Here is a 22,108-nt window from a genome sequence, read left to right on the forward strand (position 1 = left end):
CAAAGACCCCCAGCCAGTTGCTACTGTTGGCTTCCTTAAGAAGTCAGAACTTGAACACATTAATGTGATGTCGAACCTTGAAGGAATGTTTACAAGTTCAGTAATAATGATGAGTGGATCTTTCTCCCTCCCATGTGTGTAAACAATATGTGAAGAGTAAGAAGTAAGAAACAGGGACGCCTGGGTGGCTCAGTGGTTTAGTGCCTGCCTTGTCCCAGGGCATGATCCTGGGGTCTAGGGATTGAGTCCCGCATCAGGCTCCCTGCGAGGAGCCTGCTTCTCCCTCTGCCTATCTCTGCCTCTCTCTCTGTGTCTCTCATGAATAAATAAATAAAACATTTTTTTAAAGAGTAAGAAACATTTAGAAAAGAAAAATAATTTTCAATGTTGGTATTTTGGGACAATGTTGGTTTTGCTTTTAATATGACATGCTGCTGGGCAGCCCGGGTGGCTCAGCGGTTTAGCTCAACCCTCAGCCCGGGGTGTGATCCTGGGGGCTCAGGATCGAGTCCCACATCGGGCTCCCTGCATAGACCCTGCTTCTCCCTCTGCCTGTGTCTCTGCCTCTCCCTCCCTCTCTGTGTGTCTCTCATGAATAAATATATTTTTAAAAATCTTTAAAAAAATAAAAAATAAAAAATAAAATGACATGCTGCAATCTTAACTCCAATTCAGTCTATTCCCTGAAGCACAATCTACTTCCCCTTGCTCTTTACTGTTCTTGGCATTGGGCATCTATCTCTCATCATTGGAACTTAGGAATGGATCTTGATTTTGTCCTAATTGAAAGAACACACTAGAAATTGATAATACATTTTAACTTTAAAACACTGCTCGAGTCAAATGCCTGATAAAGCAATAAAATATGCCAAAAAAGGGGAAGATTCTAGCTTCAGGTCAATGCAAAATTCCCTGGAAAATGAACTACTTGCCATGTTGGGGACAGGGAGAGAGTAGAAAACCAGTTCTGGACAAGGTTGGAAATGGGCTGAGCTGGATATATGACTGGTTCCAGAAGGTGGATGGCAAGTCTGATCTGTAATGACCCAGGAGACATGGCAAGTTTGAGACCCATCTTGAAGAGACAGTGGTTAAGATAGGCAAAGGCCCTGTAATCAGACACACCTGAGCTCAGATTCTCATTCTACCACTTACAAATTGGGTGACTTTAGGTAAGTTTCTGAGCATTAATTTGCTTATCTGCAAATGAGGATAAAGCTTACTCACAGGACTATGTGCAAATTAAAATCAGATTCATGTAAAGTACCTGATACCGGGCCTGCTGAAAGGTAAGAATTTAATAATTACAGCTATTATTCCTATCGTCACTGTATGGGCTTTTGCACTGGTGAGGACATCAAGGCAATAATCTCTGGGCAATGTGTCATTGTATAAATATTATATTTGATTTAGGATTCAAAGATCCAGATTAAAGCAGGACTCCATTCAGCTGTGCTACATGAGCAGAACCCAACACTTCTTAGAAAACGAGGCCTGCAGGGCGAGAGAGGCTGTTGGGACCCTGTTTTCTGGAATGCATTTGTGGAAATGAGTGGGAAGCCCACACATAAGCAGTTGGAGGTGGGTGGTTGGATGTAAGGGTTAGAAGAGCTATAGACTCCAATATGAAGCTCTCAACAACCGGGGTGGAGCAGAGGTAACCCTATATGTTGAAGGCCCCAGAATCTGCTACTGGGCAGGACTGGGGCCGACAGAAGCCCTATAGGCAATTTCTGTCTTTAAATATTACTGAAGTTCTTAAACCCCGGAATGGCAACACTCTGGTTTTAAGCCTTTCCCAGAATGTGAGGTACGTTTATGTTATTCTCCACTTTTCAGCTGAAGAGATGGGCCTGAGGGACGGTGATCCATAGTTAAAAGCAAAGCAATTGCCTCCTTTGGCTCTAGGCTTTCATTTAGAAACCACGCTGATTAAGACACTGTGTCATCCACAACTCTGTGCGTCATGGTGGATCCTTGTAGCCTCATGTCTTGTTCCAGCTGCTGCCCCGGTGACCAGTTCAGAGCAGGCTTTGGTCAGCCTCTCACAAGGCAACCACTGTGCCTTGCCCTGACCCCACATGTTCTCCAACACTGAGAGACTCACATGTACATACCCTACGTGTGCTGCAGTTGATGCCCGTGGGGCCACGCTTACTCACTGGGAGCCACTGCATAAATGTTTTCCCCATATACCCCCCAGAGTGACAGTTAGCAGATGAATTTCATCAGGATTCTCAAAGGGGACCAAAGGGACTGAGCATGAGTCACCTGTGGCAGTGGCTAGCTTGATAACACATCCATGTGTGGCTTTCTCTCATTCCATGTTCAACCACTCTGGCCTCTCATTCCTGCTCCCTGGGATCACCTCCAAAATAAACTACTTGCATGCAGACTGCTGGTTTTGGCTCAAAGTCAGTGTCAGAAAGCATTTACTCGTAGCTCTGTGTTCATACTGACTCCCACTGTCTTCACCAAATTCTAGCATGCTGAAGCTAGAAAGGCTAAGAGCCTCATATTATACATGAGGAAATTGAGCCCCAAAGAGGTTAAGTGACTTTCTATGGTCACACAGCTGGATTGAGGCAGATGTAGGAGTAGGACTCTGTTCAAGTGTTTTTTTGGTTAATGATCTTTCCTTTAAAACTGTCACTCATTCTGCTTCTTAATGGTTGTGTGCTAGGTCTCAAGCCATTTGGGCTTCCAAAAGGAAGAGAATTAGTGATGACAAAATTTGGCTAAGGAACCACTGATTACACTTGGTTTTGGGATACTTAATGAGCCATGGAAAGTTGAATTTAATGAGGATGAGTTTAATAAAAGAGAAAAGGACACAATTGTATGAAGAAGAGAATATGGGGATATCTGGGTGGCGTCTGACTCTTGATTTCAGCTCAGGTCATGATCTAAGGGTTGTGAGACTGAGCCACACGTTGGGCTTCATGCTCAGTGGGGAGTCTGCTTGAGGTTCTCTCTTCCCCCACCAAACTCACACTCTTCCTCTTTAAAAAAAAAAGAGAGAGAGAATATGACATGGGCAGGGGAATAGGTGGAATCAGTAAAGGGGATTAAGAGCACACTTATCTTGATGAACTCTAAGAAATGTATAGACTCGTTATTATATATAGTACACCTGAAACTAGTATAATACTGTATATTGGTTATACTTCAATTAAAAAACTTAAGACAAATAAAACAACAAAACAGAAGTGGTTACAATGAGGGGCCATGCAATGCAAGTGGGGTAAGGAGGGAAACTTAGGACTTGGTGGAGGGTTGTTAAGATGTGGTAAAAAGGTAGTGTGATTGAAGGATTGTATATCCTGAGGGTGGTTGAAGAATTATTGAAGTGAGGTTCTGGATCACTATTGTCCAATGGAAATATAATGCAAACCACAAATGTGAGTCAGATACGTATTTTAAGTAGCTGTGTTCAAAAAAACTAAAATAGGTAAAATTAGTTTTAATAATATATTTTATTCAATGTAATAGAGCTAAAGTATTATTTCAATTAGTAATCAATATAGAAAGTTATCATTGAGATATTGTACAATCTTTAAAAAAATACAGTAAATCTGGTGTGTATTTTATACTTAAAGCACTTCTCAATTCAGACTAGCCACATTTGAGGTGCTTAATAGCCAAATGTGCCTAGTGGCTACCATTTGTTTTTTTTCCCCTCACTTGATAGAGATATAATTGACATATAACATTGTGTAAGTTTAAGGTGTACAACATGATGATTTGATGCAAGTATGTATTGCCAGATGATTACCACAAGAACGTTAGTTAACACATCTGTTACCTTATATAGTTTCTTTGTGTGTGGTAAGAGCATAGAAGATTTACTCTCTTAGCAATTTTCATGTGTTCAGTACTGTATTGTTAGCTAAAGTCACCAAGCTATATATTAGGTCCCTAGAACTTACTCATCTTGTACCTGGAAGTTTGTACCCTTTGCTCACCCCACCCATTTCCCCCACCCCCAGCCCTTGGCAGCCACCAAGTCTCTTATAAGCGTTCCGTTGTTTGTAGATTTCACATGTAAGATCATACAGTAGTTGCTTTTCTCTGACTTGTTGCACGAGCATAATGCCCTCAAGTTTCAAACATGTCACAGATGGCAGCATTTCCGTCCTTTTTATGGCTGAATAATATTTCATTATATATTCTTTATCAGCACTACATTTTCCGTATCCATTTATCCATCCGTGGACACTTGGGTTGTTTCCATGTATTGGCTTTTGTAAAAACACCACAGTGAACATGTGGATGAAGATAACTCTTCAAGATAGTAATTTCATTTCCTTTGGCTATGTACCCAGAGGTGGGATTATTGGATATTGGATCATATGGTAATTCTATTTTTAATTTTCTGAGGGCCCTCCATATTGTTTTCCATAGTGGCTATATCAACTTCCTTTCTTACCAGAAGTACATTAGGGTTCCCTTTTTTCCACATCCTTGCCAGGATTTACTTCTTGTCTTTTTGGTGATAGCCATTTTGGCAGGTGTGAGGTGATATCTCATTGTGCTTTTAATTTGCATTTTTCTGATGCTGAGTGATGTTGAGGTCCTTTTCATATACCTGTTGGTCAGTTGTGTGCCTTCCTTGGAAAATTGTTCATTCAGGTCCTTTGCCCATTTAAAAAATCAGATTATTTTTTTTGCTCTTGGGTATATATCCTTTTATCAGATACATGGTTTGTAAGTATTTTCTTTCATTCTGTAGGTTGCCTTTTAATTTTAGTGATTGTTTCTTTTGCTGTGCAGAAGCTTTTTAGCTTGTTGTAATCCCACTTGGTTTTATTTTTGTCACATATGCTTTGAGTGTCATGGAGTTCTTTCCCCATGTTTATTTCTAGGAGTTTCATAGTTTCAGGTCTTAGATTTAAGACCTTAATCCATGCTGAGTTAATTTTTGTGAGTGCTGTAAGATAGGGATCCAGTTTTATTCTTTTGCATGTGAATATCCAGTATTCTAGTGGTTACCATTTTGAACAGCTCAGTTCAGTAGCAAGTGAGCTGATAAGATGGTTGGTGGTCACTGGAGAGAGTGTGATGCCTGAAATTAAAATTGTGGAGGGTTTACAAAAATATATATATATACATATATATATATATTTAAAGATTTTATTTATTCATGAGAGACAGAGAGAGAGAGAGAGAGGCACAGACACAGGCAGAGGGAGAAGCAGGCTCCATGCAGGGAGCCTGATGTGGGACTCGATCCCGGTTTCCAGGACCACACCCTGGGCTGAAGGCAGCACTAAACCGCTGAGCCATCCAGGCTGCCCTTTTTAAAAAAAAAAAAAAAAGATTTATTTATTCATGAGAGACACACGCGGGGGGCGGGGGGGCAGTTTACAAATATTTTTAACTGTAAGGCCCAGAGTATAATCTGGGAGTGATATGCTACAGCAGGGTAGAGGATAAGCTCATTGAAGAGGAGGAAGTCAGATCACTGAGAGTCCAGGATTTTGGAGAGATCATCTATATCATCTGTATTGATATTGAAATCATCAGTGGTTTGCAGAGAGTGATAGGAATGGTACTGGAGAGATAGGATGCTGGTAGGTGTCAGAATTGTCAAGGAACATGGCAGCAGTGATCCAGGAGTCTAAAAACAGCTGCAATAAAATAATTGAGTCAGTGGTATAGTCTGAGTGTATGAGCCACAATCTGGGGCAAGATGGATAGTGATTAGAGAGAAGGGTGGGGAAAAAGAAAGTGCAGTGATGAACAGTGAGGCTGAAGAGGAAGCAAGGTCCTTAGGGGAGAGCCAGAGACTCCAGATGGAATTTACTTTTGTTGACGGTGCTCTGCAAGGAGTGGAAACAGAAGGGAAGCGTTCAAGGGCTGGAAAGAGGTAGGATTTACAATCAGATCACCGGATATGCAGAGCTCCTTGGAAATGAGTCTAGGTGCTGAAGGATGATCCTCCCCAGCCTGCTTTTGGAGTGTGAGTCCCTGCTGCTCACTCAACCTCATCATCCACTGATGTACCTGCTCAGATACCCACTTAGGCACTGCCCTTGGCCCCCAGGGGAGAGGATCCTCTGGGACTTAAGGCCATAGTGTATCTTTGGATCCCTCACTCCATCCTGTCTCCTGTTTGATACATTCCTCTGATAATTGCATAGTAATCTTGTTCCACAGGAATGGCTTCATCTAGAGTTCATTATTAAATAATAATTTATTTTTTAACTCATAATGCATGAAGTACGGAATTTTCAAATGTTCAGAAGTTTTTGAGTGAAAAATAAGTCTGTATGCCTGCCACTGTTCTTCAGCCTCTCAGTTTCTTTTCCCAGAGAACACCACTGTTACCAGTTTTAGAATTCACTTGTAGTAGGTAGTGCCTCTGCTCCTATTCCCTCCTTCTGCCTCTTGGGATGTGAAGGAGACTTTCTTCTGAAAATGTATTCAATGTTCTCCAGGACAGGGGCTTGCTAACCAGAAGTCTGGGTGCTAAGAAGTGACTCCAGATCTGCCAATTCTTGAAATTCAGATGTAGTCTTATGGTTGCCTCCTTGGAAAGCTCTTGATTTCTGGGTTCCAATGGCTATATGTAACCCCAAATCTCTGCAGTTCTTTTAGGGAAGAGTAAGATCTTTATTCTTTCATCTATTCAACAAATATTCTTTCAATGATTCTTCTATGCAAGGCTCCATGTAAGCACATAAAAGTGAATCAGACTTGGCCAAACTCCCCTAGGCATTTGGACTATCCACTAATCCTGCCTGAAGTCCAGTCTACGCTAACTGCTGGCAATGGCAGTCTCTCCTTGTTCGACATCGTTTGTATAGAATAAGGGCTGTGTGGTTCCACAGCATGTCCTATCCTGACTACTCTCCAATCTGGGCTGTGATGGGCTCACTGGCACATCAGGGGTTACTAACTGCTATAGTTGTAGCATGAGAGCTGCAGAGTGTCATTGCCCCACCCCACCTCCATCTCCTTATCCCAGATTGGAGAATGGGGTTCCTAGTTTCCTGTATTGAAATTGTGTCCATATAGAAATTGCACACTTAAGAAAAATCCCAACGTTTACTTGACTCTGTTTTGTTTCTCCTCCACTACTGAATTGCAGCATTATATTGATGTGGTCGTGCAGAAGATAAAGGGTTAATATGGGTAACCTTCAGAGGAGAAGAGTGAAACAATCAAAAAGAGCTCTAGCACTTTGCTTCTGTGAAAAGCCAATTAGCACTCTTCCGTGGTTATAATTTCTAATTCCTTTTTGAGCTGAGAAAAAAAAATGTTTTTCCTAATTAGATAATTACTTGGTAGTGACCCTTTGATAAAAAATTGCTTTGACTCCGAAAAGTATCTGGGGAAGAATTACTTTGTTTAATAAATCATTATTCTAACATTTGAAAAAAATCAGACATTAAGAAAAGGTCTTGAAAGGTACAGTTCTTATGCTAAACCATGTAAGAAATACCATATTGGGTTGAAAGTTCTTTGTTTATGTGTGTGTGTGTGCGTGCACGTATGCATGCATACATAAAATTGATATTTTTGTCCCCAAAATGTATACGACTAATTAATGTAGGATGTTAACCAGAAGAGAAACTGAATGTGGGGCATATGGGAACTCTGTATTACATTTGCAATTTTTCTGTACATCTAAAACTATTCTAAAATAAAATATTTTTTATATATGAAAGACACAAATAAAATCAGATGTATTCTACTATATACTGAATAAGAACATTCCTGAAAGCTTTCTATAAGTGTAATTCCACTTAAAAAAAAAAGCTTTATTTAAAAAATTGACAATATATTGCCTTCTTAAGGTTTTCAGCTACATCTAATGGAAGTATTAGAAATGGTAGTTTTAGTACATAAAAGTACGATCAGAATTTCCTGTTGTGCAAATAATGTTAAGTATGAAGTTGAGTTTAGAATATTTAGTTGCTACATAGGCGACACTTTTCCTATGAGAAACAATAAATTACTGTTTGCTAATAAATTTACTCTATACACGAATCAAAGTTATAGTTAAAAACTATGAATTACTTATGTTTAGGGTTATCTCATGATACTGCCAACATGAGGAAGTGTGGTGACACTTTGAGTTTGGTCTATGTCTTGGTTTGTCCCATTGTAAATTTCTAAGAAATTAACTGGTTCTGGCCAAATTTGATTGACATGTGTTTAGTTTTCCTCGATTCTCCTTGAACCTGTGCTTTAATTTGCCACCTTTAAACACAATTGCACTGGAGCACCTGGGTGGCTCCGTAGTTGAGTGTCTGCCTTTGGCTCAGGTCGTGATCCCAGGGTCCTGAGATCAAGTCCTGCATCTGGCTCCTCTCAGGGAGCCTTCTCCCTCTGCTTATGTCTCTGTCTCTCTCTCTGTGTTTCTCGTGAATAAATAAATAAAATCTTTTTTAAAAAACCCACAATTGGATTCGAACACAAAAGAATTTCATGTGAACCTGTATCCTATCATATATAAATTTCAGTGAAATTAAGTAGGTGGGTGGAGTACAGATAATGGAAAAAGAAGTGATGATATAAAAGTTCATTTGTGGTTTACTGCTTGGTATCTTTTAGCCTACATTTTTCTTGACAACAGAGGATTATCAGGAAAATAGTGTAGTCCTTAATTTAAAAGAAGTTTTGGCACAGTGTATCACATGACCCTAATATTGTAATAGAGAAGCCTTCGACCCTTGAATTCCCTTTGCCTAGCACTCTCTTCTCTTGACCTTTTCATGGCTGCTGATACCTTGTCATTTTAAGTATCAGCTCACAAGTCAACCCTGCATCCCATGTTGTCCCTCCCTGCCCCCTCTTCGTCTGCCCCATCACAGTGTTTGGTTTTCTGCATAGCACTTATCCCAGTGGGAATGATCGTTCTGGTTGTTTTTGCCATATTTGTTTGTCATCTGTCTCCCTCAACAGAATTAAGCTTCAAGAGTACAAGGACCTTATCTGTCTTTTTTTTTTTATCAGGATACCCCCTGTGCTTGGAACACTGGCACATAGTAGGTTGATATTTTAATGTTTGACGTTGCAAAACATATGATAGGTATATATACATTTATAGTTCCTGCTAGAAGATAGGCCAGAAAGATTCCCCTCCTCCCATGAATGAATAACTACCCCATTTACTAAATTCTTTCCTAATTCCTTACTGTTTCTGATTTTCTTAGACACTGACATTGTTCTTAGGGCATGATAAATGATATGTTGTAATAGGAAAATGTAAATCTCAAGGAGAAAACTTGGCATTAAGGTAACATTTTATCTGCACAACAAATTGATGTTTTAGCTCCTTTCTTCTGATTTTCGTCGGTAAGAGGATGACTTTGAGGATAGGAAGGAAACATAGGTGTTCTTGGGGTAGGAGTCCATGGGTCATTATATTAGTGACCTCTTGTTCTACCTGCATATTTCTAGAAGACAGGCAACTTTAGTATTTTACCACATTTACCCAGAAATTTGGTCAATGGGCAGTCCGGGTGACTCAGCGGTTTAGCGCTGCCTTTAGCTCAGGGCCTGATCCTGGAGACCCGGGATCGAGTCCCATGTCAGGCTCCCTACATGGAGCCTGCTTCTCCCTCTGCCTGTGTCTCTGCCTCTCTCTCTCTCTCTCTGTGTGTATGTGTGTGTGTCTCTCATGAATAAATAAATAAAATCTTTAAGAAAAAAAAAAAAAGAAAAATTTGGTCAAGTCTGCTCTTGGGTTTAGATCCATGTGGCCAGACCTAGTGTTCTTTACCCTGGAGTCGAATAGGCCAGGAGGACCTGTCTCTTTCTCCCAATACTCAGGGACTTACCTTGATGTACCTTGGCCTGTCTCTGCCTTAGAACCTGCATGGGAAGCCTTCACAGACCAGCTTAGAGCTGTAAAAGAAATGTAGGATAGAGTGTGTGATGATTGTTAACTGTTTACATGTGAGATGTTCATACATGTCTGGGATATATTTAATTTTATGAAAGTCACGCCCCACTTGCTGCATGCTCACCTCATCACAAACTTCAGTGATTTTACAATGAATCATTTATCTTAGAGGATATTTGTAGTAAATGCTAACCTCAAAGTATAAATGAAGTCACAGACCAAGATTCCTTACAGGCTGTAGTAGGCAAGTAAACACAATTTAGATCCAATAGATGTCAGGTGTCATTTTACCTTCTGTTTCACATTCTCTCCCTCCTTTTACTTTCCCCCCAAATTAATGTAGTCTTTATGTTCAATAGAAAGCTATTTGATCTTCCCCATTACTGCCTCTAAGACATCTTTTCTCCTAGTGTAGAGAGTCAGCTCTCCTTAGATTGACTCGAGTGTTTTTTGCTAGCCATGATCCTTAATGTAAGATAGAAGCTCCTGAAATCACTGGTTTCCTTTCAGTTACAGTATCAAGCTCAGAAAAGTCCTTTATGCTCAAAAAAAAGAAGCCAGGGGCCCAGATAGGTTGCCCAGATAAATCTTTCCAATTGAGGTGGCAGCAGTAGTTAGTTGGTCAGATAATTATCAGATAACTCAATAAGGTATCCAGGAAATGAATGGGAAACAGAAACCAAACTGCACATCGATAGTGAAGACCAGATTTATTTTACAGAAGGGAGTGTTTATGCCTCTTTTAGTCAAAATTATACAAGTAAGGGGGATGCCTGGGTGGCTCAGTGGTTGACTGTCTGCCTTCAGTCCAGGGCCTGGTCCTGGATACCCAGGATCCAAGCCCATGTCAGGCTCCCCGCATGGAGCCTGCTTCTCCTTCTGCCTGTGTCTCTGCCTCTCTCTCTCTGGGTCTCTCATGAATAAATACGTAAAATCTTAAAAAAAAAAAAATTAGTAAGTAATGAAAAGCAGTCCAGGAGCTGAAGAAAGTAGTCTATTGGTTGTCAAATTACCTGGAAAATTAATAGGAATGTTTAATATCCCTAAGAAGACATTCATGAAGTAAAATGAATATAAAGTATCTTGGCATCATCATATGGCTCAAAGTATTTGTGAGCCACTCCATTGTGATAGATACGTGGACCACTTGTTCCCACAAGGTATGGCACTGAAGATTGGTAGAGACATGGAGGGCTTCTTTCATTTTACATTTTTAAAACAATTCAGCTCTAAAAATACTATTTTTCTCTCTAAAAATGGTACCCCTTAGTTCATTTCTTTCTTTTTTTATGAATTAACATTAAAATAATATTTTCTAACCATTGGATTACCAGAGTAGATTTTATTATAAAATAAGTCATACTGGGATCCCTGGGTGGCGCAGCGGTTTGGCGCCTGCCTTTGGCCCAGGGCGTGATCCTGGAGACCCGGGATCGAATCCCACGTCGGGCTCCCTGCATGGAGCCTGCTTCTCCCTCTGCCTGTGTCTCTGCCTCTCTCTCTCTCTCTCTCTCTCTCTCTGCCTCTCATGAATAAATAAAATCTTAAAAAAAAATAAAATAAAATAAATAAGTCATACTTATTTTAGATTGAATATCCATTTTTGAAAGAAATCCTTAGTATCTTCATTAAATTTTTAAAAATGACTTTAATCATGCTCTGATTAAAAAATATTAATACATGATCATGGCAGAAAGCTAGAAAACTCTTGAAAGATATAAAGGGAACAATGTAAATTGTTCATTATCTTACCACTCAAGGTAAATACTTAATTTTCTATGGTAAAAATTTCTCTGACATTAAAAATTCTCCAAAAGTGTATTTTTTAATAATAGCAATCATTTTAAGAAATCATGATCTGGGTGACTACAGCTAGACAAGAGAGGTTTTTTTTCCTTTGGCTAGAAATTTGGTTACCTTTGATATTTTGGCATAAACACACGTGGTGGCAGAGAATAATCGTGATGTATCTAAAATGGCAAGTCTGTAAATACAAATGTGCAACACTGAGTCTGTGTTGAAATGGATCCAGAGGCTCTAACTTCACTTCTTATAAAATAAACTGAGAAGAACCATGACATTTGTGTCTGATCATACTATGAGAAACTTGAGAATCAAATAAGATAAATAGATTCCATCATACAGCAGGATAAGAAAAGTACTAAATCCATCCCAAACAGTTGCTTTTGCTGTGACTCAGCCTACTTTATGATACGGAAAGTGAATTAAATCTACGTTTTTAAAAGCCCAGCTCCCATCATGTTATTGGCTGGCAGGAAAAGGTCTGGGGAAGGAGGCAGTGCCCTGGCCACCCAGGAAACCTTCCTGGAGGATCCCACTGACTCACTCAGGCCTGTCTCCCATCCTCAGCATGTTTTCAATAAGCATGAAAAAAACTTCTAAGTGATCAAAATGATAACTGATTCTTCTTTCTAATGCCTTAAATATTCTTTCAGCAAAGCTTCTTTAAAAATAATTTCTGACCGTATTTTTGGTTTTCATCAAGAAATGGGAATGGATAGTGGTATTGTGAATTGATCCCAAGAGAAAAGTTTCCATAAAATATAAGTGCCTTGGTCAGGTAGTTGGAGATGCGCCTGTCTGACCACTGTTCCCTATCATGAGTTCAAAATATACCTTCTCTTTGGCCGGATGATGTTGACTGCAATCATTTGGATCAGTGCAGAGCTTCCTGACCCACCTGCTGTGTTGGTAAACCTGAAACCGTCATGGCAAATATGTTTATTTGCTTCTCCCTGAAATGTGCTGTCCCTGTTTTGCTTCCTGCAGATAAAAACTGACAGGTCCTTTTCCTGCTAGCCAAAAACAGTGATGGGAACCAGGTGGAAGATACAGCTTTTAGAATGTAGTTTTAACTCATTTTGAGTCCCATAAAGTAGCTTGAGTCACAGACAAGCTGTGGGCCTCACCAAGCACTCCGTGGCTTCACATTCCCTCTGGCAAACCTCTCTCAGTGCACTATGGTGATTTTGCTTTTGGAGTGTCAGAAATAACTTACCTGCAAAAAATTTGCCTGTGAGCTCTGAGGGCTGCCAGAGAGCATCACTATCGTCCATTTTCTCTCTTTTTCCTAGTCTTCAAATCCATATAGCCTAGTGTATTATAAGAATGGTATGAACCAGACTCCCCACAACCATTTGGGTTATAGATGGTGAAGGCCTGGTTACATAACCATTCATTAGAAGAGCAGGTCCAGAATTGGTGAAAGCCTGCATTGACTCCTCGGTTTTTAAAACAGGGACTTGGTAAATAAAATAAAAAAAAAAAAAAAAAAAAAAAGGGCAGCCCAGGTGGCCCAGTGGTTTAGTGCCACCTTCAGCCCAGGGCCTGATCCTGGAGATCCGAGATCGAGTCCCGCATTGGGCTCCCTGCATGGAGCCTGCTTCTCCCTCTGCCTGTGTCTCTGCCTCTCTCTCTCTCTGTGTGTCTCTCATGCATAAATAAATAAAGTCTTAAAAAAAAACAACAACACAAAAAACGAATACTTGGAATGAAACCCCTGGAATCTCCCAAGATGGTAATTGACCTTACTATTGTGTACTGAGGCCTCCATTTTAGATTCTCCCCAATTACTTCCTTTTTCTCTCCTTTTAATTATTATTACTCTTGTAGTCAAATACTGGGATAGAGAGCTGGACGGGCTTCGGGAGAAGAAGTGTGATTGTGGCTTTGCTTCTAACTAGCTGTACAGCTTCTCGTGCGCTCTTTCATCTTTCTTGACCTCATCATCTTCGTGTTGATGTCTCAAATATGTGTGAGATTCTGTACTCCAATCATGGAAATTCAAATACTATTTTCTTTTAGGCAGGTTCACAATCTTCTCTGTATTTTTAAGCTGCCTAGAAAGCCTGCCCCAAAGATTCAGATTCCCAAAGCGATTCTGCAGCATAGTCAGGATGAAGGATGAAAACCCCTGATATAGTTTAGACCCAGAGACTCATTATTATAAAACTTTCTCCTTTGCCACATTTTTTTTCATCCTTAAGAAAATTTTGCCATTCAGAAAATAACTACCTTTGTAATCAAATCCTCACAAAAGTTAAGGGTCAGCCATTTTCTCTTTGTGTGACTTTTAATGGATATTTTGCATTGAATCAGTACCCATTTGTGTTCTTGCTTATTTCCACTCTCACTACTCAACCACACTTGACCAGTGATTCTAAAGAACTGAGGATATAAAGTATACTGAGTAAAGCTGGTTGATATTAATGTACCAGCCATTACATCTCTCTCTGGAGAATGGTTCTCAGAGCATAGACCCAGAAGCATTCTCATCACCTGGAAACTTGTTAGAAATAAAAATTTTCAGGCCCCTCCTTGGACCAGAAATTTTAGAAGTGGGACCCAGCAATCTGTGTATTAACAAGATTCTGATATGTGCTATTGTATGAGAACTGTCTTAGAGAGATTTTGTATTTTCAGACATTTGGATTTTTAAGTGTGCTTAGATATTTTTGAAGCAATCATTGTCCAAACTTAGAAAATAGAAAGGATATTACATAAGTAGAAATAAAAAAGATATTACATTTCCAAAGAGTATTGTGCCGCCCTGCCTTCCTACTTTTTTATCCTTTAGAAGTTTTCTTTTCTACTCTTAGAAAATCTATCCATATCTCTGCCTTTGTGCAGTTTGAAATTTTTTATATTTTTTATTTATTCTTTTTAAAAACTTTTTTTAGAGTGATTGGGTGACGGGCACTGGGGGTTATGCTGTATGTTGGTAAATTCAACACCAATAAAAAAAAAAGGAAATGTAAAAAAAAATAAAAACTTTAATTTTAATTTTTTTGTGGTCTGAAATTTTATTTTTTTAAGCATGAGAGACACACAGAGAGAGACAGAGACATAGGCAGAGGGAGAAGCAGACTCCCTGTGGGGAGTCTGATGTGGGACTCGATCCCAGGACTCCGGGATCATGCCCTGGGCTGAAGGTGGATGCTCAACTGCTGAGCAACCCAGGCGTCCCAACAGTCTGAAATTTTAGTCTTAAAATCGGTTCTATTAGCATGGGAACTTTGATAATCAGTGGTGTTTAAATAATTGTGGAATATGTTGGAATAGTAGATGGAACAGTGACTAATAAAATATTTAATTTCTACTTTTTCATTTGTATATTTTTCAACTGAAACTTCCAGATGGAATTCTTCTTCCTTTAAAGATTTTATTTATTTATTTGAGAGAGAGGGAGTGTGTGTGTGTGTGTGTGTGTGTGTGTGTGCGCGCACTAGTATGAGCCGGGGGAGGGGCAGAGGGAGAGAGAATCTCAAGAAGACTCTGCATTGAGCACAGAGCCTGGCATGGGGTTCGAACTCACAGACCTTGAGATCATGACCTGAGCCGAAACCAAGAGTTGGACACTTAGTAGACTTGAGCAACCCAGGCGTCCTGGAATATAGAACATAGACAAAGATGATTTAAGGTTATCTTTAAATCAATGGAATTGTTCTATAACAGAGAAAGGCTGCTCTTATCAGTGGGACATTTTAACAAAATAGAGCACTTTCAGGGAGGAAGGTGTGAGCGTGGACCAACATCTTGAACTGAATGATGAGGAAGGAGGATAAGGGCATCTGCTGCAGCAGAAGCAGACCGAGAGCCCAGGTTTCTGTGCTTCCAATTCAGTATTCTCTGCACAGAATGGCACTGCCTCTTGGACTGTACCGTTTACCTAATTGGTTGGCTTTTTGTCAAGAACTTGATCCAAGTGTGGTTTTTTGTTTTAATATATAAAGCATTTGCGAGTTCTTCCAAGGGCAGCACATAGCTTTACTTAACTCCCTCAAGCCCTCTCACCTCTGTCGAGTTGGACCAGGAAATTCAAGGTCTAGCCAGGGGCCCCCAAAGAGTTAAAAAGACAACCAGCCTGCAGAGTAGAAGAAACTGATGTCAAAAACAGATGTTCCTATCCAGGCTTTGCTGGATTCCTAAGTCAGGATAAAGCCAGCGTGTATGCATGCACGTCAAAAGAAAAAAAATCTTGGCCAGGACTGTGGAGAAATGGAGGGTCCCCTCATCTGCAGTTCCCCTCCAGGCTTTGTGCATGGGAGCAGCGCCCAAGGGCTCCCGGCCCTCGGCCAGTAGCCCTGAACGCCCTCCGGTCGCTTGCTTGCCTTGTTGCTGAGCTGCTGAGCTGCCCGCCGGCCTGCCCGTCTTCACTGGCTTCGGGATTGTTCTTGGCGTGGCTGCCAGCTGTCTGCCAGGCCGTCTGCAGCCGTCTTCCTGTGCTCCCCACCGCTGCCGAACTTCACAGCACTATTGTTCCTGTTGGGCCTTTTTCTTAAAATCTTTCCCAGCTGTATCCTGATATGGTAAACCACTTAAATTAGCTCCAGATTGCTCTGTTTATTTTGTGTTAGATAAGCGACAAAATACGGTCCCAGCAGCCTGCCAGGAGGAGCTGGCGGGGGGGCCTTCTGCAGGAGGGAGCACTCCCAGACAAAGCTGTGAAAGGCCCAGCTGTGATGCGGTCACCGGGCCTGCCATGCACACGGGCCGCCACGGGCGGGGATCCGCGCACACCTCATTCCAGAAAATCAAGGCCTTGGCATGAAGTCACAGGAGAAGGAAGCTAAATTTCCATTCTTGGAAATAGATACGGTATCTCTCTTAACCACAGGCCTGGTTGCCCTGCCAGCTGTTGGGGCTCGACGCTCGATGCCCTCCCCCCCCCCCCCCCCCGATTGGGACAGGAGTCCCTTTTTTCCTTTAAATTGTCCTTCTGTGTTGCAGTGAGTGATAGCTGATGGGCTCGAAACCAGCTGGAGTTTGCTGGCCTCTCCCTACACGCTCAGCCCTAGAGAATGTTCTCGTCTCTGCTGTAGTCTGAAGCTAGAACTCCAAAGACCGTTGAGTTACCAGCAAAGGTCTTTTCCACACAGCTGCAGTGAAAGTTCACGGTGGGCCTGGCCCGTGTGCCATCGTGCAGGCCATCGGGCAGCTGCCCCTGCACCGCCTGGGCCTCTGTGGGAGTCTCACAGGGCCTCTGAGGCGAAGCCTTTCTCAGTACTTCACAAAAAATATTTTCGAATAGAAGAGATACTGTCCTAGAATGAAGATCCTGCCTTTGTGATGGTAGGAATAAACCCAAATAAAATATGAAAAGTCAACTTCCGAATGTTTTAACTCAGCTGAAGCACATGGACAATGCCAGCAACCGGCTGAGTTACCACAATTACTGAAGATTTTGTCTGTTGCTAATTCAACACTCGCCGGGAAAGATCCCATGACTCACTGCAGCATGACTGGGCTTCCAGTCCTCACGCTGGAAGTCCTGGAAATCCTTTCTACCAGGGTCAGGAGTAATAAAAAGTCCTTAGAAGCCTCCTCTTAGTTTTCTTTGGGGCAAATAACCTCCATGTGTAATAAAACGGTACAAAACCAACTTCAGAAGAATTATTACCCTGTCCAGCCCCCTTTTCCTTGTAGAATGTGCCTTTTCTTCTTCACCACATTGGAGCATGGGATTGAATGGCCTCCAGTGTCACCTGCTTCAGCTCCCCGGTTTTCGTCTCTCTCTTTTCCTCTGTGTCCTTTCTTTGTCCTAATTGTGGACAGTCTTGTATTTTTCACACGGACCAGGCTTTCCGCGGATGATCTGTCCCCTGAGAGTAGGGACTGCGTTTGAACTTCTGTTGTCCTTTCCCACGGTGCTGACAACACTTGTGGGTATTTTGCAGGTGCCTAACGAAGACCTTTGAAACCATTGTTTTCTTTATGCTTACCTGATATGAGGTGGCACTCATTCTGCTGCTGTGTTATTCCAGGCAAGCAAAACAACAACCACAACAACAACAGAAACAAGCCTCTTTGGCCAGTTCTCATTAAAATCCTAAGCATACCCTTCCGGTGAGGGGCAGGATGGAGTAAGCCCACTAAAGCCTCTCTTCCCCATGAATTGCACCTGGAAACTCTGGAAAATATAGAAAGCAACTGTCCGGGGCAACTGAAAAGAAAAAAAAGAAGCAGGGGAGTGGTGAATGGGAGTGAAGTCAAAGCTGAATCAACCCCTTGTATGAGGGGTGGGTTTTGTGGGTTTGTTTTCTCTCCTCTGTCTCTCAGCTTTGACCCAAGGCCTGATGCCATTCTAGAACAATGCAGCAGCCACCGGCAGCAAAATCTTCAGGTGAAACCCTCTATTTCTAAACAGCGATTTGGGAAAGGAGTCCTTTGCTGAAGAACATAGGGGAATTATTACTTTGTTTCTTTGTTTCCTCCCCTGCCCCTGCCCCATGGCCAACCCCGTTGGGGATCTGCTTTTGTGTTTGCGGTGGGGGTTTGGGCACCTGAAATCCCCCAAAGAAAATTCTCTCTGACCAGAGTACTGGTGAAAAGGCACCTCTTTTCTCCAAAATGTGTGGGACATCTCATGATTTCTCTCTCTCTTTTATTTTGCTGCTTTGCTCCCAAAGGCAGCCTCAGTTGTGTGGAAGTACACGACAGAGTAAGATGCTAAAACCTGAGAGAAACCTGTCTTTCTGACCAGAGAAACAAGGAAAAGGGGGCCCCAGGAGGCTAGAAAGTGTGTGTGTGTGTGAATCTCAGAGAGGATAGAGGTGGAGAATAGGATCCCCCAGCCCTGTATGAACTGACTCAAGTCCCAGGCTAAGTCCCAGGCTCACCTCCAAGCCATGCGTGTGCCATGCAATCCCAGAGAAGCAAAGCAAAGGCTTCAAGAACTCAACCGCAATACAAACCACTAACCAGGTCCCAACTAAGTCCTGAGTGGGGCGCATACTGGGTGGGTAAACCCAAACATTATAGCAAAGACTTTAAAAACTAAACTGACAATATAACCCTGTTCAGAGAAAGTGAGATGAAGCTTGCAATCTGACTCTAACTGGGTTGGTTGTCTGCTGAACCAAACAGAGATTAACATCCTTGGGGGTATTTTAATAAGGCCTAGAGTGTCACAACTCTGGGGCATTCTGGAAAAGGCAAAGCTTTAAAGATGGAGAAGGCATCAGTGGTTGCCAGGGTTTAAGGGTGGGGTAGAGGTGTGATTACAAAGGAGCAGTACAAGGGAGTGGTTCTGGTTTGATGGATTGTCCTGTAAGTGTGGTGCTGGTTCCATGACTGTCAAAATTCACAGAACTCCATACCAAACCAAGTGACTTCTACTGTATGTAAATCCTAAAATAAAGCATACCATTCGTATCTGATAGGGTTAACACATCTTCGTGACTGCATGAAATATGGAAAAGATCCGTGTAATGTCTTATGTATTTTGAAGTCATTTTCCACTTGATTCCGTGTTAAACTTGTAGGAAAAAAAAAAAAAAAAGGAATAAACAATGACGCAGTCTCTTTGGTGTCTATGAAGAGCTTTTCAAAAAAGAATTTTGTGTCTCACGTGCCAGGCAGATGTTTTGTAGGGTCAGCTCACCACAAAAGGCCCTGATGAAAAATTGAGGTATAAAGGAAGGGTCTGTAAGAGATACCTTGATTCCAGAAAAGATCAACTGTTTTTAAAGAAGCCAAGTCAATTTGATAGACTGGTGAAAGCAGGAACAAAGAATTTGACGTACCTTGGAGGCTCTGGGTTTTGATCATTGGGGTGGTACTTCGAGTGCCCTGTCTCGAACAATCACATCTCTTGTACTGAGCTCTGTCCTTGCTTGTGCTCTGAAATACACATGCGGTAGGCAGGCCGGGGCTGTTCCCAGGGACAGATTGTATACATTCCTGGGACACTAGGGAGTTTTCCTGAACATAGGAATTTTTCTTCAACCCACCTTTCATCCAGAGGGCGTACAGTGCCGGATAGATGTTTAATCGTAGTGAGATCCCAGCAGCTGGGCAGAGCTGCACTTTCTACCTCTGCTTATCCTGCCTTTGAATCTTTACCATCACTTTGCATCCTCTTACACCAGCATAGGCCTTACCAATTTATACACAAACGTATAAAAACAGCTGATGGTTTTGAGAAAACTTGCCTACTCTCCAAGTTACAAAGGTATTCTCTGATGTTTTCTACAACATTTTATGGTCTTAGCGTTTACACATAGATCTTTGATCAATCTTTTTTCCCCCATATAGTTTTGTTTTGTTAAGATATAATTCACTTTATCATAAAATTCACCCTTCTGAAGTGTACAGTTCAGTGGTTCACATAGCTGTACAATCATCACCCTTATTAATTTTTTGTCACCCTCCTCCCCCCAAAAACTCCTGTGTCCATTAGCATCACCCCCCCCCCCCCAGGATATATCCTCCCAGGATATATTGCTAAAAATATATCACATTTCCTTACTGGCAACCACTAATCTACTTTCTTTTCTTTTCTTTTTTTTTTTAAGATTTTATTTATTTATTCATGAGAGACCCAGAGAAAGAGAGAGAGGCAGAGACACAGGCAGAGGGAGAAGCAGGCTCCATGCAGGGAGCCCGATGTGAGACTTGATCCCTGGGCTGAAGGCAGGGACTAAACTGCTGAGCTACCTGGGCGTCCCTCATCTACTTTCTGTATCAATAGATTTGTTTCTTCTGGATGTTTCATGTAAATGGAACCATATAATATATGACCTTTTGCACCTGGCATCTTTCATTAGTATACTTCTTTCAAGGTTCTTTCATATTGTAGCATACATTAGTATTTCATTCCTTTTTATTACTGAATAATATTCCTTTTTGGCTGTATATTGCTAAAAATATATCACATTTCCTTACTCATTCATCAATTAGTGGACATTGGGTGTTTCCACTCTTTGGATCTCTGATGAACAATACTGCTGTGAACATTCATACACAAGTTTTTTGTGGGAATATATGTTTTGAGCAACTGCCGAACTATTTCCAAATCAGTAAAACCATGTTACGTTCCCACCAGCAGTGTTTGAGGGTTCCAATTTCTCTGCATCCTCTCCAACACTTGTCATTGTCTGTCTTTTTTTATTATAACTACCTTGCTGAATGTGAAGTGGTATCTCCTTGTAGTTTTGATTCGTATCTCTCTGATGACTAATGATATTGAACATTTTTTCATGTTTTCATCTTATTTGGAGAAATATCTGTTGAAATCTTTTGCCCGTATTTTAAATGTTTATTTGTTTACTATTAAGTTGTAATATGATCCATTTTTACATTATATGTGCGTTGTGAAGTAGGATTGGTCAAGGGTTTTTTCTTCCTTGTAGGTAGGTATCCGATTAATCATTTGTTGTATAGAGATTTTTCTCAGTTGGTTTGTCTTGCTAAGTATCAAATGATCATTTAAGTGTGGTTCTTTTACCAGGCTCCCTTTTTAGTACCATGCTGTCTTGATTACTACAGCTTTCTATAGTAGGTCTTGAAGTTGTATAGTATAATTCTTTTCACTTTGTTCTTGTAATTGAAAATGATTTGCAGTTCTAGGATAAACATCACTTGATCATCATAATACTGGTAGGCAGAGTAATGTTCTCCTTTCTTCCTTCAAAGATACGCACATTTTACGCTCCAAACCTATGAATATGTTATGTTATTGACAAATGGGAGTTAAGGTTATAGACTGAATAAGGTTGCCAGTTATCTGACCTTAAAATGGAGAAGTTATACTATAGGGCCTAAAGTGATCACAAGGGTTTTCTCTCTCTCTCTCTCTCTTTTTTAAAGATTTTATTTATTTATTCATGAAAGACACAGAGAGAGGCAGAGACATAGGCAGAGAGAAGCAGCCTCCATGCAGGGAGACCCACATGAGACTCGATCCTGGGTCTCCAAGATCATGCCCTGGGTCGAAGGCAGGCACCAAACCGCTGAGCCACCCAGGTGTCCCAATCACAAGGGTTTTTAAAAGTGGAAAAGAGGGGCACCTGGATGGTTCAGTTGGTTGAGCATCCGACTCTTGATTTCAGCTCAGGTCATGGTCTCATGGGTCATGAGATTGAGCCCCATGTCAGGTTCCCTTATCAGTGAGGAGTCTGCTTGGGATTCTCTCTCCCTCTCCCTTTAGCGCTCCACCTGCTCATGCACACTGTTAAATAAATAAATAAATAAATAAATAATAAATCAATCAATCAATCAATCAATCAATCAATCTTTAAAACAGTGGTAGAGAGAGACAAAGAGAAGGTCAAAATAATAAAATGCAAGAAAGACTCAACCAGCTATTGATGGCTTTGAAGATAGAGGAAGAAGAATTCCAGTGGCTTCTAGAAGCTGGAAATTGCAAAGAAACAGGTTCTCCCCTAGGGCCTCCAACAGGGAATGTAGCCATCCCAACACTTGGAGTTTTTCCCAATGAGACTTGCTTCA

The 22,108-nt window shown here is 41.2% G+C and overlaps 1 protein-coding gene and 1 long non-coding RNA gene across 8 annotated transcripts in view; one reads left to right on the top strand and one right to left on the bottom strand.

Annotated features, from left to right (window-relative positions):
* Nucleotides 1-22,108, top strand: part of ARSB (arylsulfatase B) — a 187,445-nt gene that overhangs the window by 47,072 nt on the left and 118,265 nt on the right. The gene's annotated exons all lie outside the window — the stretch shown is intronic.
* LOC140614764 (uncharacterized) lies at nt 562-15,416 on the bottom strand. The gene is made up of 3 exons (XR_012015549.1): nt 15,196-15,416; nt 9,792-9,858; nt 562-5,065 (listed from the first exon to the last, which is right to left on the bottom strand). It is a non-coding gene; the product is annotated as an uncharacterized lncRNA (long non-coding RNA).

This window comes from Canis lupus, chromosome 2 (assembly GCF_048164855.1).
Source record: "Canis lupus baileyi chromosome 2, mCanLup2.hap1, whole genome shotgun sequence".
Classification (NCBI taxonomy): domain Eukaryota; kingdom Metazoa; phylum Chordata; class Mammalia; order Carnivora; family Canidae; genus Canis; species Canis lupus.